At 39.0% G+C, this 18,897-nt stretch overlaps 1 protein-coding gene across 1 annotated transcript in view; it reads left to right on the forward strand.

Moving 5' to 3' along the window:
- Positions 1 to 10,350: 10,350 nt before the first annotated feature.
- Positions 10,351 to 18,897, forward strand: part of LOC120221380 (eukaryotic translation initiation factor 4 gamma 3) — a gene marked incomplete at its 3' end in the record, with an annotated part of 80,578 nt that continues 72,031 nt past the window's right edge. The window contains exon 1 of the mRNA XM_039218742.1: positions 10,351 to 10,372. The remainder of the gene's footprint in view (positions 10,373 to 18,897) is intronic.

Raw genomic sequence — 18,897 nt, forward strand, 5'->3', positions numbered from 1 at the left:
GAGAGTAGCTCTTACTGTGTTGCCTGAGGATGAAACACTTTAACGCTGGCTTCAAAACTCATTTGCTTTTGACAGTTGTCGTACATAAAAATACACAGTAGTTGGAATAGCAATGCTTGTTTAGTGCAGTGACGTCCAGACATTAGGGATATGGTCCCTTCTCTGCTGGAAAACAGTTTCTTGTAACTATTCTAGATCCTATTTCTGACTGGAGCAAAACAGAGTAATTCTGGATGCTTAGGTGAAGAGCAAGGTGAAATGAGAATTGTGTTTATGCTCAATGTACTCTGAAAAGCCTCAGAGATGGACCAGACTTTTGATTACTTAGTTTATACAATACTTCAATCATTCAATGTATAGAAATCTGCATTAATTGAATATTTCTTAAAGACTTAGGATTTTTATTAATGGTTTCTTACCTGTGAGGTAAGAAAAGAAAGTTTCAGAACTTGTGTTAAAACACTCCCCACTCATCATCCAGGAATTCATTTTTATATAATTTCCAGAATGCATGTGCTGTGTAACATGCATATTATTTGACATGAACTTTTCCATTTTTGAAAATAATAGTGAGGGGTTTTTTATTACCCTGTTTGATATAAAACTATTAGTTGAGGGGTACCTGGGTGGCTCAGTCGGTTGAGTGTCTGACTTCAGCTCAGATCATGATCTCACGATTCGTGGGTTCGAGCCCCGCGTCGGGCCCTGTGCTGACAGCTAGCTCAGAGCCTGGCGCCTGTTTCAGATTCTGTACCTCCCTCTCTCTCTGACCCTCCCCTGCTCACACTGTCTCTATCTGTCTCTCAAAAATAAAACATTTAAAAAATTAAAAAAAAAACAAAACTATTAGATTCCTATGGCCAAGGGAGGTTTTTAATCTTTCAATTTATTGTGTCTTCTGGCTCTTGCTCATAGTACATTGTTTCTTCATATATTTTATACACTTGTTTTATGAACTCATCTTCAGCTAAACGTTACTCTATGTACATTGTGGGCAAGTCCTCCCAAAGCTGTTTTGTGTTTGCTTTATTTACCACATGCCTTGAGGAGAGCATTAGCTGGACCTTAATCTGTGTTTAATTTTCTAAATCTCCTTTCATATCCCAAGCAAAGTATGAAGGCATTCCCTGGATACTGTTTTTCAGAATGACAGCAGTCCCTTTCCATGTAGGTGAGACCAAATTTCCTTCCTTGTCAGTTCTCTGTGTTGATTCACTGGTGTCTTTTGTTCTCTTTTATACTTTTAGCTACCTTTTCACTGAGGCTGTCACTCTGTTAGGCATGTCAGGGCTTTTTGTGAGAATCTTAATTCTAGATCCTCACTTTGCTGTCATCCAAGATCTTCTGTCTCTGACATTAATGGTAAAATATAAACTCCTTTGGGGTGCCTGGGTGGCTTAGTCGGTTGGGCGTCTGACTTTCGCTTAGGTCATGATCTCATGTTCGTGGGTTCGAGCCCCGCGTCGGGCTCTGTGCTGACTGCCAGCTCGGGGCCTGGAGCCTGTTTCAGTCTGTGACTCCCTCTCTCTCTGACCCTCCCCTGCTCACGCTGTCTCTCTCTCTCTCCTAGAAATAATAAATTTAAAAAAATAAAAATAAAAAAAATATATAAACTCCTTTATTATAGAGCCTCTCATAGCATCCTACATCCTCTGTAGTATAGTGGCCACAGCCGTAACAGCAACTGAACTTACTTATCTGGCTTCCAGTAGTTTACTTTACGTTCCTGTAAGCTCACCTAAGGTTGAGGGATGGTTTCCAGATTCTGTAAGTTGCAAGACAAGAGATTTATTTTTCAAATGGAGATTTGTATGTTTTGGAAGGTGTTACAAAAATACTGATCTATATAGCCAGTGACATTGCTGTTCTCTCTTTTCTTTCTGATTGACTTCAATATAAAAGCAGCGCACAAGGGAAAAAAAATGTTTTGGTAATGATCCTGGATTTACTTTCACCTGTTAGGATATTCACCATACTGTACTTTTTTTTTTTTTTTAAGTTTATTTATTTATTCTGAGAGGGAGAGAGAGAGAGACCGTGCCAGTGGGGGACGGGAAGAGAAAGAGGGAGAAAGAGAATCCGAAGCAGACTCTGCACCATTGGCGTAGGGCCCGACGTGGGGCTCCATCCCATGAAACCGTGAGACCAGGACCTGAGCTGAAACCAAAAGTTGGATGCTTAACCAGCTGAGTCACCCAAGTGCCCTTATTCACAGTATTTTAAGAAATAAAACCTAAGTAAGCATAAAACCAAAGAAATAAAAGCCTTAAGGTAAGCCTTAAGGTTTGGGTAGACTAAACCTAAAAAGATAATGTTTAAAACCATGATCTGAAGGTCAGCACCAAAAATAAGGAATTTGAAACTGATTCTTGCCTTTGCTCAATTTATACCTTCTGAGAAGTATTTTAAAATATCCCTGGAATATCTTGTTGTGGACTCAAAACCAGATCACCAGTGATTAGATGTCCCACAAGCCTAATCCTTGTCTTAATCTACACCCTTATAATTTCTCGCATTCCTCTAGAGAAATATGTTCTGAAGCCTTATGAACATGACTTACATGTTCCTAGTTTCATGTCACTTATTAAATCCAGTGGAGCAATCTTTAAAACAAGGACTTTTGACTGCCCTTTTTGGAGGCTTGTGTTTGATGATCCTTAGGGATATGTAAATTACAAGGATTGACTTTCCCCACGTTGACTTTAAAAATATTTGAAACAGAACTGCCTGAAAAGTACATTTCTGCCATGTGATTCCTACTTTCTTATTGCCCTCCACAATGAAATCTTAAGCATTCCCTGGAAAGTACTGGTGCTGGGTCAGCTTCTGTATGCTACTGAATGAGCCCAGACACCCAGCAGTGGAGCATACTAACAGACTCAAGTGCCAAGCAAGTCTGGCAACTCTCTTGTACAATCCCTCATCTTCATGTAGCATACACTTTCCTATTGTTTACAGTAGTTCATTTGTTTGCAACATGAGTCTCAAAGTTTCATTCATTAATTAACTTAGTCATACATATCTCTGTGAATAGACATGAATTCTTTTTTCAGAATTTAGCCCACTTTCCCCCAGGCTTATTCACTTTCTTCCAAAAGAAACCATTATACTTACCTACTTCCAGAGAGGGTAGTTGATACAGGGTAGGGGAATTCTGTTCTCTGTCAGATAAAAGAGGGCTCTCTCTAGGAAAACTTAATCTTGCTAAAAAGCTTTTTCTTTTTTCAGTGCCAGTCTTCACCGGGTACACAACTAGTTGTCTTGAGATCTGTTCCTAATATCTTTTTTTTTTTTTTAATATTTTTTAATGTTTATAAACATTAAACAGAGGGGGACAGAGGATCTGAAGCAGGCTCCACAGGATGCGGGGCTTGAACTCAGGATTCATGAGATCATGACCTGAGCTGAAGTTGGACGCTTAACTGGCTGAGCCACCTAGGTGCCCCTCTAATACCTTTGACACAATTTTCCATACTAATGCAGAAAAAATGTCCAAAATACATTTTCTTCAATATATGTCTCTTCTCCATGTATCCAGTGCTGTGTATTAACAATACCTGCTAATTTTGTTGCAGTCATAATAAAGTCATGTTACTTTTTTTATGTTTACAAAAAAGCCTTTTCTCAGGCATTAGTCTCTTATGATTTAAGCGGTTATTCCTGGGATAAAATTATTCCTCATTTGCCAATACAAAAAATAAGCCATTGAATGCTAAGTTAGGTTTCTTGGGGTCATAGGAAGAGCCTATGAGGTAAAGCCTTTCTTTACTTCGCATTTGTGTTATTCTTTCTGACATTCTTTACTTCTTGCTATAAAGTTCTTTCGACATTTGGGGATTTAGGGATTTTAAATTTATACATGTGACCCAGGTTCAAAGGGAGACGTGGAAACCCACCTGTTTCAGCCACAAATAGTTACTGAGCATCTACTATGAGTCAGTCATTGTTCTGGCACTGTGGCTTCATCAGTGAGGAATCCGGAGATCTCTGCCCTAGTAGTATCCTAGAAAGTTGTTGGGTGTTTTTTGTTTTTTTATTTTTTATTTTTTGAGATTTTATTTTTAAGTAATCTCTATACCCCGTGTGGGGCTGGAACCCACAACTGTGAGATCAAGAATCGCATGCTCCACTGACTAAGCCAGCCAGGTGTCCCACCCCGTATATTGGAGTGTTTTAAGTGATATAAAAGTAATCAAGCAGGGAAAGGAATGCTGGAGAGGCAGCTGGTTTTAGTATTTAAGTAACATGATCAGAGGTTCCTGGGTGGCTCAGTTGATTGAGTATCCAAGTCGACTCTTGGTTTTGGTTCAGGTCATGATCCCAGGATCGTTATGAGCCCCACATCAGGCTCTGCACTGAGCAAGGAACCTGCTTAAGACTCTCTCCCTCTCTCCCTCTCTCCTTTCTTTCTCTGCGCCCCTCCCCCCTGCTTGAGCTCTTTCTGTCTCTTAAAAAAATTTTTTTAAATAAAATTATCAGAGTTGTAAGATTCAAGGAGTACAAGATTTAAGCAGAGGTGAAGGAGGAGGATTATCTGAGCGATCCTTTTATGAAAATCTGTGGTTTTCCCACCCCCTTTTCTTTCTGAGAAACTTTAGTTAGCTATACCCTGTCTTCTCTGTTCTTCAGTTCTAGTAGGCAGAGTACTACTGGGCAAGATTATACCACTGTGAATGTATCTACATATTCATGCTCTCTGTCCCCAGCCGTTCGTTTTATGACTTGCCTGTTATAAAATCCTGTACTCAGCCCAACCCTCCTCACTCTCAGCTGATGGCTTTATGTCATCGTTTAGAATATGGAGTGCATTCTGCTAGGAATTTACCCAAGGGATACAGAAATGCTGATGCATAGGAGCACATGTACCCCAATGTTCATAGCAGCACTCTCCACAATACCTAAAACATGGAAAGAGCCTAAGTGTCCATCAACAGATGAATGGATCAGGAAGATGTGGTTTATCTATACCATGGAATACTACATGGCAATGAGAAACAATGAAATCTGGCCATGTGTAGCTACATGGATGGACCTTGAGGGTGTTATGCTGAGCGAAATAAGTCAGGCAGAGAAGGACAAATATCATATGTNCAAGGGGGAGAAGAAGGGGGGAAATGGTGGGGGAAAGGGAGAGGCAAACCATGAGAGACTCTTGAATGCTGACAAAAACTGAGGACTGATGGATGTGGGGGGGAGGAGGGATGGGCATGGAGGAGGTGGAGGAGGGCACTTGTGGGGATGAGCACTGAGTGTTATGTGGAAACTAATTTGACAATAAACTATTTGTAAAAAAAAAAAAAAAAGAATATTGAGTCTGCCTTTTTCAGCTTTCTGCTGGAGCTACCAACCTGTCTCTATCCCAACTTTCATCGGAGTCTGTTAGTTGTCCCTTGCAGTCTCATGTGTATTCACTACCTTTCCACAGACTTCTTTCTCTAAATCTGCTGAAGTCCATCTCATGCTACAAATACTTCCTCAGTCCTACATGTCCATTTTGCTGTCACTTGAACTTGCTCTTGCTCTTCTCATTCAGGCTTCCCAAGAAGAGTCTATCATTTCTACTTCTCTGTTCACTATTCAACTAACATCATCTGCTTTCTGTTCCCAGCATGCTATTTTATGGTATTTGCACCACATGAAACATGACTCATCGTTCTCTCCTTTGTTTTCCCTTTAGATTTACTGTATATAATGTCTTTGCAGTTAAACTCACTGCTTTCAGCATTCATTTCTGTGAATTTTGAGAGACACATAAAATCATGTAATCACTGGGGCGCCTGGGTGGCTCAGTCGGTTAAGCGTCTGACTTCAGCTCAGGTCATGATCTCACAGTTCGTGGGTTTGATCCTCGCGTCGGGCTCTGTGCTGACAGCTAGCTCAGAGCCTGGAGCCTGCTTCTGATTCTGTGTCTCCCTCTCTCTCTGACCCTCCCCTGCTCATGCTGTTTCTCTCTCTCAGAAATAAATAAAACATTAAAAAAAACCTTTTTTTAAATAAGTAAATAAAATCATGTAATCACTACCGCAGTCAAAATATGGAACAGTTCCATCACCCAAGAAAATTCCCTTATGTTTGGGTCATGTTCTAATTCTCTTTTGTCATTCAACACAGTCTTCAGGATTGAGTTCATCTACTCTGATGGTCGATGGCTCCTATTGGTATATGCAGATAGCTTCCAAATTTTCATCTCCATTCCCAACTTCTCTTTTGAACATCTATCTTACATTTCCTTTTGCCTGCCTGATAGCTCCATTTGGAAACTCTAGAGCCATCTCAGATTTAACATATCCACTGTTGAACTAATAACCTGTTCTTAAACCTGTTCCTTTATCTCCGTTTTTGGCACTGGCTTGAATTAAGCTAAGATCCTGAAGCCACTGTTGATGGACTTTTCCCCTGAGTTACTCCTCTTTCATGTGCAGTCATTTAACAAGGTTCTCTGATTTTACCTGATATGGTTGTTGAATTTGTCCCCTCCTCTCAGTTTGCCTTCCTCTCAGTTTGCCTCCTCTCAGTTTGTCCCCTCCTCTCAGTTTGCCTTAGGACCTCTCATGTATCTGGCCCCAGCTTTGTCTCCCTTCAGGTTCATTTTCCAGCAAGCAGTCATCTCTTTAAAATACAGATCTGGCCTTACTACTCCTTTTTCATATCTCTGCTTAAGCCCTTGAGGATGTTGAGTGTCACTGGGGCATAGTCACCTTCAAAACTTTTAAGTACTTTTTACCACAAGATCTTCTTGTTATACTTATAGTAGCAGTCTTCTGAGTATATATGCATAGGATCTGAATGTTATTTGTTGTGTATTTGGTTAATCTCAACACTGTCAGTAAAGTATCGTGGTCAAGATGAAGGCAACAGAGTCAGGCGCTCCTGCACTTTGCCATTCCCCTGTCTAGCTCCATGACCCTGGGGGTGGGTGTCTTTAACCCCTTAGTCTATTTTCTCATCCAGAATTTGAAGACGATAATAGTGTTTTCTTCATGAAGTTGTAATGAACATAAAATGTAACCTATGTAAAGCACTTAACACAGCGTCTGACATGTGAGCACACTGTAAATGTTTAATATTATTAATACTTACATTGTCAGCTAGTATAAGGAACCAGATCTTGCCTTTGAACTGTACTAATCTTACACAGAATAAATGGGTGTCGTTATCTCTGTCCTTAGCAATTTGTGTTCCGAAGAAGAGAAACTCAACAAGATGATTCCATCTCAAAAGTTCTTAAGTAAATCCTGGGCATGAAATGATAGGAAGTCCCTCAAAATAGTCCCTTGTGTATGTTTAATTTTGAGTAGAATCTTTTGTACCCAGTCTGTCATTTAATCTCCAAAATGGCCACACACATCTCAAAGTGACCTCTGTTGTCAATTGGAATAGAGAAGGTATACTTAGAACAGTGAATTTTAAGAAAAATCTGCACCGTTGAAAACCTTTAGGCATGCATTTAAGTAGAGGATAGTAATAACATTAACTTCCTATTTAGCGCAGGAGTGAAAAATTAAGAAGAAATGCAGAAAGAAAAAAGGAATGGGAAACAATTAATAGGATAGCTCAGAAGTGAAAAGAACCTAAATGTCAATCAACTGCTGAATGGATAAACAAATTGTGGTGTGTGTTTATATATATAGTATGGAATATTATTTTGCCATGAAAAGGGAGAAGTACTAATACAAGCTACAACATGGATAAACCTTGAAAACAATATGCCAAGTGAAAAAGTCACACAAGATCACATACCGTATGATTCCACTTATGTGAAATGTCCAGTAGGCAAATTCGTAGACACACATAGTAGATTCATAGTTGCCAAGGATTGAGGAGAATGCTAAGGGAGTACTAATGAGTATAGGTTTCTTTTGGAGGGTGATGAAAATGTCTGAAGTTAAATAGTGGTGATGGTCACACAACTCTGTGAACATACTGTTGTGAGATAATAGAAAATATATACTGGTTCTTCTCCCCTGTTCCTGGCATAGAGCTCTTAAAACTCATGTAATTTACTCAGTGATAAGAACAGTAGGAGCATCTCTTGTTCTAATGTTCGTCTTTTACCTCCATTGATGACACACAGCTCCTAAAAGCCTTATAAATTCCTAAGTGATAGCACTAAGAACAGTTTGTTCTGTTGAGGTGATTCTAGGTGGGCTCCTGGACTGCTCCTGGGTGGGGGCTGGTAAGCAGAAAGACCGACTCATCATTAGAAGTTTGGCATTTTCTTTTTTTTTTCTTTTTTTTTTTTATTTTAATGTTTTATTTATTTCTAGGAGAGANGAGAGAGATAGCGTGAGCAGGGGAGGGTCAGAGAGAGAGGGAGTCACAGACTGAAACAGGCTCCAGGCTCTGAGCTGGCAGTCAGCACAGAGCCCGACGCGGGGCTCGAACCCACGAACCGCGAGATCGTGACCTAAGCGAAAGTCGGACGCTTAACCGACTGAGCCACCCAGGCGCCCCAGAAGTATGGCATTTTCAGCCACACTCCTAAGTGTGGCTTTCTCATAAGAGAAAGGACGGGCTGCAAATGGCATTAGAATTTGATCATACCTATGTGAGAAATCCTCCATAAAATCTCAGGGATGTGGGGTTCAGAGAGCTTCCAGGGTGGCAAACGTGCACAGCAGAAATGAGTAATGTACCGCTCGTTTCAAGGACAGAAGCCCCTGCAGTTGGGACCCTCCCAGGCCTTACCCTGTTTATCTCTTCATCTGGCTGTTGATTCTGGTCCTTTATCATAACTTTTAATAAACTGGTAAATACAAGAAAGTCCCTGAGTTCTGTGTGCTGCTCTAGGAAGTTAATCAAACCTGAGGAGAGAAGGGGTCATTGGAACCTCCTATTTATACTATTTGGTCACCTGGGCTTTTGTCATGCATCTGAACGAAGTTGGGGTAGGGAGAACAGTCTTCTGGAACTTAGCTCTCACTGTGGGATCTGACATTATCTTCAGGTTGATAATGTTTGAATTGAGTTAGCTTGTAGGACACTGAATTGGTGTCACAGAGAATTGCTTGTTATAGGGGGAAAAAACCCACATATTTGATGACCAGAAGTGTAAGAGGTAAAGCATTCTAAGTAGTAAAGGAAACACACAGTAGGAAATAACTGAGTTTTTCCCTACAAAGGGAAATGTAAAGACCAGACTTTTTCTATTACAACTATAAACAACTGAATTGTATACTTCATAAAAAGGTGAATTTTATAGTATGTTAATTATTTCTCAGTAAAGCTATAATTTTTTTAAAATGAAAAGGACTGAGAGTGGTTATGTCACCAGCATCTATATAAGGATCTGTCAGAGGCATCAGCCTAAGAAATTAATGCTAAAAACCCTGAGGCTAGAAATGAATCAGGTTAGGGAAGTTAATAGCATAGAAATTTAGGAAATTGGTTTCAACAAAAACACCATAATGGACAGTACCAAACATGGAGGAGTGTTGGGTACAACCAAAAACTGCATTGTCTTTTGATGTATTTTATGTATGAACTATGTATTATTTTACTCTTGCTATTTTACTAGTAGCTGTCTTACCTGAGTTTGAGCGGGTGTTCTCAGCTAGGTAGTGAATGCACCGCACTAATGGCCATTCTAGGAACATTCTTTGATGTCACAAATATGGAACACTTGACTGGGCTACGAGAGTGGGGTCAGTATCTGTGGATGAAAACACATAAGGGGTACGTGTTTTAGAAGTAATGATTCTGCGTTTTCTTAGTTCTCAGTTAGCTTAGTTCTTGTTTATTTCTGCCTCAATTGAGCCACCCTCAGGAAGTCCCCCCACAGCGCGGCCTTTCTGGTCCTTCCAGCCGTCCGTCCCTTTTATTTATGCATCCAGCTGTTCAGTCCTCTTTCCGTTCTAGTCCATTTCATAGACTTACCATATTGTTCCCTCAGCTATTACAGTTCTCTCTGCTTTGAGATGTCTCTTGAAAACTCTCCAGTGAAGTCTTCCAGAAGAAATAGTTTCTGGATGTATCTGTCCAAGAGTTAAATAGACAGTTGTTTCAAAGGTATAAGTTCCAGACTCTTGATTTAGCTGTCAGGTATCTCAAGGGTCTCTGATAGTCCTCATCTCTCCCTCATTTTACTTTGTTTTGCATGTCTGTTTGCTAAGGTGATAATTTCCCCCTTATTGCCTTGATGCTGTCTTCTCAGCCTACACCATTCTAAAGAACCTGCTGAGAATTTAATTTTTTCGGTATAGCCTTCTTCATAAAATTTTCCATTCTGATAATTCCTTGACTCTTAACACCTATATATAATTCTGTCAGGTCACAATATTTGGAAACTTCATGATCTTACAGAGAGAGAGAGACACGTGTACATCTAGAGAGATGTCTATGGTGAAGAAATAAGAAAGTACATCTGTTTAAGGTGTGTTTTATTATTCATAGTGGTTCCCCCAGATTAAGGTTTCAGTAGACTCCTCTGCACTTTTGCAAAGCACTGGCAGTGTGGTCTCACTGATGGTCAAATGCGAAGGTGTGGTTTTTATTCATTATTTTGCATATTCAAGACAATAAGCCTTAGTGTTATATTTAGAGGTGAAAAGCATTTGAGTAAATGAAAGTGTTATAGTCTGTTGTCTAATTAAATTATGTATTTGTGCTGGGGTGATTGACGTATCTTCATCTGTGCTAGATTTTATGTTAAATTGCAGTCTGTTTTGATTTTTGTAGAAGTAGTACAAAAGCATTTTATTAAAATACAAAAATGCCCAAGTTACTGTACAAAGAACAATAAAATACAATATAGGGACTTAGAAAATAATGCTGTTGATCTCATGGGTGTCATCTTTGACTACTGCTGACAGTTGCATAGTGCATTGTCTTCTGCTGAGCTTTTTGGGAGCAGACTTTCTCCTTGAAGTCACTTTGCCATTTTATTTTCCTAATGACTTGACATATTGTGCTGTAGGGTGACAAACAGTATTCTTCACACTACCCTCCCTTGTTTAACTGTACATTTTCAGCTGCAAAAACAAAAGACACCTTAACCAAAATGCAGTTGAAATTAGAATTCAGAAGGGAAGGTACAGAAGAAAGGTAGAGCTAAGAGGCACGGGTTTGTGTTGGGAAGACGGGCTTTGCAGCTACATCCTTATTTTAATTCTGGCTCTAGCCTTGACTCTTTCTGGGGTTGGGGCAGTTGAGTTAGCCTCAATGTATTTCGTTTTCCTCATCTCTAAAATGGAAATGATATAATAGTTCCTACCAAACAGGAGACTGAACCACAGTGTTGATTGTTGCAAACAGACATTAGCTTTGGATTTAATTTTGATTTCATTAACAGATTTTCAGTGAGCATCTCCTATGGGTCAAATGGGTCCTATATTAGATGGTAGATATACAAAGGAGACCAGGAAGATCCCGCCCTTATCTTCATAGGGCTCAAACTTTAACACTGGATTCTTAAGTTGTGTCCATGTCACTGCGTAGAATAGCAAAGGTACAGTAAGTGAGTTGGTGGTAAAATTTTTAGTGCTGGTAGGGCAGGAAATGGTTCTGCTATTTTCCTTAAAGGAAGAAGCTAACTTCCTAGCTTTGATACACTTTGGAAATTAGAGAGACACGTGGTCTTATAGACTGTGAAGTAGATTGCCAGTAGTGCATTTATCCTCATCCAAGTGAATGCGTTTTTATTTTATTTTTTTAATGTTTCATTTATTTTTCAGAGAGAGAGAGAGAGAGACAGTGTGAGCAGGGGAGGGTCAGAGAGAGAGGGCGACACAGAATCTGAAACAGACTCCAGGCTCTGAGCTCTGAGCTAGCTGTCAGCACAGAGCCCGACGTGGGGCTCCAACCCACGAACCATGAGATCATGACCTGAGCCGAAGTCGGAGGCTTAACCAACTGAGCCACCCGGGTGCCCCCAAGTGAATCCGTTTTAAAACCTTTAGATTTTAAAGTGGCACACTGATAAGATTTTGTGTCATAATCAAAAAAAGAAGACTTTTCTTTGCCTTAATTTCAGAATAATTAAAATTATCAATTTTTTCCTTATCTTTTTTGTTGTTGTTGTTTGAAAAAAATAACACATATTCATTAGAGAGAATTCAATAGAAAAGTTTGAGTGTTGTCTTGGCAAAAAGAAAGACGAAAATGGGTATGTAATAGGTTAACCTGTCTGTAGTGTACCTATGAGTTTAAAGAAAAAAAAAGGCTAACAGTCTAATAGAAGATTGAGTAAATAATAAAAATTAAAAATTCACAGAAAAGAAAGAATAGCCAATTAAAAACAAGAAAAGATGCTCACCCTCATTAGTGAGTGGAAATAACCATTTTTTTAGCTATAATATCAAGCACCTGTGGGAAGGGAGGAACTACAACACTCATGTATTTGTGATGAGGATGTGAATTACTTTCCCCATTCTGGAACTAAATTTGGCAAGAAAAATAGCAAAATATCTTTCAAGGGAAATGGTACATACGTACTCAGGAATATTGTGCAGCTAATAGAAATGAGAACTTGTGATAACCTGGAGAGATTTTCATAATAAATTAAGGGAAAATAGAGCATTTTGCAAAATAAATTTTAGTATGACTCCAGTTTTCTATTTAAAATAAACATGTATTTGATTGTTACTATTCGCATGAGACATTAAGGTGTTGCAGACCGTATACCAAAGCATGTTAATGTTGTTTACCTCTGGTCATTAGAATTAGCTAGTTGGGGGAGGGGTATGTTACCTTTATATTTGTTTCAATTGATACTTTTGGCATTTAAAAAAAGAAAATAGATAAAAAGCAACAAAGGTTAGGGAGATGATAAAAAAGCCCTTGGAGTCCCGTTATTTGGATGTACAGTATCTATTTCTTTTCATAAATTGATGAATACTATGCAAGCTATTTCAAAGTCTTTAAAACCAGTATAATTTTTTAGCACATTTTTAATAGATACATGTGTATGCTTATGTTTTAATTCTTTTAGAAACCACCCAACCATTTTAACACCTTTATTGAGGGGTAATTCACATAAAGTTAACCTCTCTCTACGTTATTTAATGTTATTTAAAGTATTATATTAGTAGGGTTTTTTTTTTTTTTAACGTTTATTTATTTTTGAGACAGAGAGAGAGAGAGAGAGAGACAGAGCACGAGCTGGGGAAGGGCAGAGAGAGAGGGAGACACAGAATCTGAAATAAGCTCCAGGCTCTTAGTTGTCAGCACAGAGCCCGATGCAGGGCTCGAACCCACAGACTGCGAGATCATGACTTGAGCTGAAGTCGGATGTCTAATTGACTGAGCCACCCAGGTGCCCCAGTATTATATTAGTTTTGATGTCTCTATATATGCTCAAGAAACCATTACCACCATCAAGGTAATGAATGTAATTAGTCACCCCAAAAAGTTCCCTCATCCCTGTTTATAAATTCCTCTGAGCTGCGCTTCCCTCCCTCCATTCCAAAGGCAAACACTGATCTGCTTCCTGTCACTATAACTTAGTTTACATTTATTAGAATGTTATATAAATGAGGGCACCTCAGTCAGTTAAGCGATCGACTTTGGCTCAGGCCATGATCTCACAGTTTGTGGGTTCAAGCCCCGTGTCGGGCTCTGTGCTGACAGCTCAGAGCCTAGAGCCTGCTTCTGATTCTGTGTCTCCCTCTCTCTTTACCCCTCCCCTACTCATGCTCTGTTTCTCTCTGTTTCAAAAACAAATAAACATTAATTTTTTTAATAAAAAAGGAATGTTATATTAATGAAGTCACAAAGCACAAACTTTTGATGGCTTCTTTCGCTCAGTAGGTCTATCCTTATTGTTGCATATGTTAGTAGCTCATTCCTTAAAAAAAATTATTGATATACCAGGCACCACGTGGCCCAGTCCATTGAGCATCTGACTTCGGCTCAGGTCACGATCTCAGTTTGTGAGTTCAAACCCCGCATCAGGCTTTCTGCTATCAGGATGGAGATTGGTTCAGATTCTCTCTCCTCCTCTCTCCATGCCCCTCCTCCACTCTCTCTTTCTCAAATAAACATTTTAAATGTTTTAAAATAATAAAATTACTGATGTACTATGGATGTATCACAGTTTGTTCACCTTTTGGTGGACATTTGGGTTGATTCTAATTTGGAGCTGTTATAACAGAGTTCTATGAACATTTGTGTATAGGTCCTTTTGTTGTGGCTATATTTTGTCATTTTCTGGAGTAAATAAATAAGAATGGAATGTCTTTGTTACATATAAATGTGTGTTTTTAACTTTTTAAGAAACTGCAAACCATTTTCCAGATATTTTTCCATTTTAGATCCCCACCAGCAGTGTGGGAGAATTTGAAGCTGTCCTTTCTCTGGTGAATTTTCTTAACACCTTGCCCCAGAATGTATTATGTATGTTATGTGTGGGTCTGCTTCTGGATTCTCTATTTTTCCACTTATCTATTTGTTTTTCTTGATGCCAGTACCGCAGCGTCATGATTTCCAAGGCTTATAATAATTCTTGTAATCAGATGGTATTAAGTCCTACAGCTTTATTCTTCTTTTTCAAACTATTTGGGCCATTGTAGGTCTTTTGCTTGTCTTTGTTAATTTAGTTTTTTTTTTTTTTAATTTTTTAATGTTTATGTTTTGAGAGAGAAAGAGACAGAGTGCAAGGAAGGAGGGGCAGAGAAAGAGGGAAGACGCAGAGCTCAAACCCACAAACCGTGAGGTCATGACCTGAGCCGAAGTTGGAAGCTTAACCAATTGAGCCACCCAGGTGCCCCTGTTAATTTCGGTTTTCTTTATTTTTAAGTTTTTTTTTTAATCTAATTCCAGTACAGTTAACTATGTTAATTTTAGAATCAGTTTTCTCTACAGATTTTTTTCTATAGAAAAGCCTTTTGGTTGGGGCACCTGGCTGGTCAGTGGGTAAGAGCATGCAACTTGATCTCATTCAAACCCAATACAGTTTACTTACACACACACACACACACACACACACACACACACACACACAAATAGCCTGTTGCAATTTGATTGGGTTTGTGTTGAATCTATAGATAGAATTGACATTTTACAATATGGAGTCTTCTGACCTATGAGCATAGCATGTTTTTGGTTTGGTTTGGTTTATATTTTTTTATTATTTTTTATTTTTTATTTTTTCCTAAATAGTTTATTGTCAAGTTGGTTTCCATGTAACACCCAGTGCTCATCCCAACAAGTCCCCTCCTTTATTGCCCATCACCCCCCTTCTCCTCTCCCCCACCCCCAACAGCCCTAAGTTTATTCTCCACATTCAAGAGTCTCTCATGGTTTGCCACCCTCCCTCTCCCCCACTATTTTTCCTCTTCTCCCCCATAGTCCTCTGTTAAGTTCCTCCTAATTCACCTATACATGCAAACATATGGTATCTGTCCTTCTCTGCCTGACTTACTTCGCTTAGAATAAAACCCTCAAGTTCCATCCATGTTGCTACACATGGCCAGATTTCGTTCTTTCTAATTGCCATGTAGTATTCCATTGTATAGATAAACCGCATCTTCTTGATTCATTCGTCTGTTGATGGACACTTAGGCTCTTTCCATGTTTTGGCTGTTGTTGAGAGTGCTGCAATGAACATTGGGGTACGTGTACCCCTATGTGTCAGCACCCTTATCCCTTGGGTAAATTCCTAGCAGTGCTATTGCTGGGTCATAGGGGAGTTCTATTGTTAATTTTTTGAGGAATCTCTGCACTGTTTTCCAGAGGGGCCACACCAGTTTACATTCCCACCAACAGTGTAGGAGGGTGCTCGTTTCTCCATATCCTCGCCAGCACCTATAGTCTCCTGATTTGCTCATTTTAGCCACTCTGACTGGCGCAAGGTGGTTTCTCAGTGTGGTTTTGATTTGAATTTCCATGATGATGAGGGACACTGAGCATCATTTCATGTGTCTCTTGGCCATCTGGATGTCCTCTTTGGAGAAGTATCTGTTCATATCTTCTGCCCATTTCTTCACTGGATTATTTGGTTTTGGGGTGTAGAGTTTGGTGAGTTCCTTATAGATCTTGGATACTAGCCCTTTATCTGATATGCCATTTGCAACTATCTTTTCCCATTCCGTCAGTTGCCTATTAGTTTTATTGATTGTTTCCTTTGCCATGCAGAAGCTTTTTATCTTGATTAGGTCCCAGTAGTTCATTTTTGCTCTTGATTCCCTTGGAGCATGGCACATTTTGACATTTTGTCTTTTTTAAAACTCTCAGCAGTGTTTGGAAGGTTTTTATGTACAAGTGTTTTATAATTTTGTCAAATTTGTATCTTTAGATGCTGTTATAAATTTTTTCATTTCCATTTTTAGTTTTTCATTACTAGTATATGGAAATACGATAGAGCTTTTTTCAATGTCTTATATTGCAATCTTGCTAAAATTTATTTAGTAGTTTTATTAGCATTTTTTGTAGAGACTTCTTTGGATGTTCTGTATATGTACTTACGTTGTTCCTGAACAAAGACCGTTCTCCTTCATTCCTTTTTTTTTAATGTTTATTTTTTGAGAGAGGGAGACAGAATGTGAGCAGGGGAGGGGCAGACAGAGAACGAGACATAGTATCTGAAGCAGGCCCCAGGCTCTGAGCTGTCAGTACAGAGCCCAACTCGGGGCTCGAACTTGTGAACCGTGAGAACATGACCTGAGCCTAAGTTGGCTGCTTAACCAACTGAGCCACCCAGGTGCCCACTTTTTATTTATATATATATATAAATTTTTTTAAGTTTATTTATTTTGAGAGAAGAGAGTGTGTGAGCATGGTGGGATAGGAGCAGCGAGAGAATTCCAAGCGGGCTCCATGCTAGCACAGTACAGACCCCACTGTGGGGCCCAAACCCACAAACTGCCAAATCACAACCTGAGCCTAAGTCAAGAGTCAGACACTTAACCAACTGAGCCACCCAGGTGCCCCCGTTCTACTTCATTTCTAACTGGATGCACCTTTTATTTCTTTTTCTTGACTTACTACACTAGTTAGTACCTACAGTATAATACCAACAGGATGCAGTCAAAGTAAAAGTCCCTGTTCTTGTTCCGATTCCCAGGAAGAAAGCATTCAATCTTCTCATCATTAAGTATGATGTTAGCTGTAGGTTTTTCAGTTGTCTGGTTGAAGAAGTTCTTTTTTATTCCTGAGTTTCTGAGAGATTCCTTATTTCAATCAAGAATACAAATAGGATTTTATCAAATATTTTTCCTATATATCTTGAGACATAGTTTTCTTTTGTTTGTTAATGATTTGCTTTATATTACTTGATATTTAAATATTAGACTGAATTTTCTCAGGGTCAGGAGTTCAAGCCTGACTGTGAGCTTACTTTAGTAAACGGGGTATAGAGTTTACTTTAAAAAAAAAAAAAAAAAAAATTAAAATATTGGACCAACTTTGCTTTCCTGAGATAAAATTTGCCTCGGATGGTTTTATTTTTATTACTGTTGAATGTAGTTTGCTAAAAATTTTATTTAGCTTTTTGGCATTAAGTTCATGAGGGATATTGGCCTGAAGTTTTCTGATAGTTTTCCTGTTTGAGCATCTGGGTAATGCTGACCTCATAGAATTCAGTTTTCTAGAAAAGTTTGTATCAAGAATGGATACTGTTTCTTCCTCAGATGGTTGGTAGGATTGACTGGTGAAGCCATGAAAAAAGTATGACCCATAGTTACTAGAATTAGCAGACAACATAATTAGTAAGTACAGTTATAACTGCTTTTCACGTGTTCACAAAGTAGTGACATCCGTGACAATTAGGAAAACCTAAATGATGGAATCAGTAGACAGAAATTAGCCGATAGAAGACTTCAGTAGCACAATCAACCAGTTTGACCTGATTGACACAAAATACTTACCAAATAGCAGATACATTAGTGCAAATGGCAAATTTACCAAGATAGACCATATTGTGGCTTTATAAACAGGTTTTAATAAATTTCAGAGGACTCAATTCAAAGCTGGTCTGTTCTCTGACCACAGGGCAATTAAAATGAGAATCCGTAAGAAAAATATCTCTAGAAAATTCCCCAAATATACAGAAACATTTTTAAATAACCCAAGAGGGTTATCAGGAGGAAATCAAAGGGAAATTATCAGGTAGTTTCAACTGAATGGAAATGAAAACCCAAATCAGAATTTGTGCTTGAATTCATTTTCTATTGCTTTTGTAACAAATTGTCACAAACCGCGTGGCTGAAAACAACACAAATTTATTACCTTACAGTTTGAGAGGTCAGAAGTTCAAAATCCACTTCATTGGACTAAACTAGAGATACTTACAAAAATGTATTTTTTCTGGGGGCGCCTGGGTGGCTCAGTCGGTTAAGCGTCGGACTTCAGCTCAGGTCATGATCTCACTGCTTCTGGGTTCAAGCCCCGTGTCGGGCTCTGTGCTGAAAGCCAGCTCAGAGCCTGGACCCTGTTTCAGATTCTGTGTCTACCTCTCTCTCTGACCCTCCCCTGTTCACACTGTGTATCTCTCTCTCTCTCTCTCTCTCTCTCTCTCTCTCTCTCTCAGAAATAAATAAAATATATTTAAAAAAAATTTTTTTTTAATGCATTTTTTCTGGAAACTTTGCTTTTTCCATTTTTTTAGAGTCTACCTATATTCTTTGGCTCTGGCTTTTTCTTCATTTTCAAAGCCAGCACTAAAGCTCTCTGATTCTCCTGCTTCCCTCCCACTTATACAGACCCTTTTGATCCCATTGGATCCACTAGGTTAATTCAGGATAAGCGTCTCTAAAGTCCTGAGATGCCTTAACTTAATCACATTTGCAAAGTCAGTTTTGTCATGTAAGGTAACATATTCACAGGGTTCAGAGATTGGGATGTGGATATCTTTGGCGGTACATTGTTCTGCCTACCACAGGCTAAAGTAATATTAAGGTGGCAGTTTACACCACTAAATACACATATTAGGAGAGAAAAATGGTCTCAAATTAATAACCTCAA

The sequence above is a fragment of the Hyaena hyaena genome, unplaced genomic scaffold (genome assembly GCF_003009895.1).
Source record: "Hyaena hyaena isolate Hyena2069 unplaced genomic scaffold, ASM300989v1 scaffold_780, whole genome shotgun sequence".
Classification (NCBI taxonomy): Eukaryota; Metazoa; Chordata; class Mammalia; order Carnivora; family Hyaenidae; genus Hyaena; species Hyaena hyaena.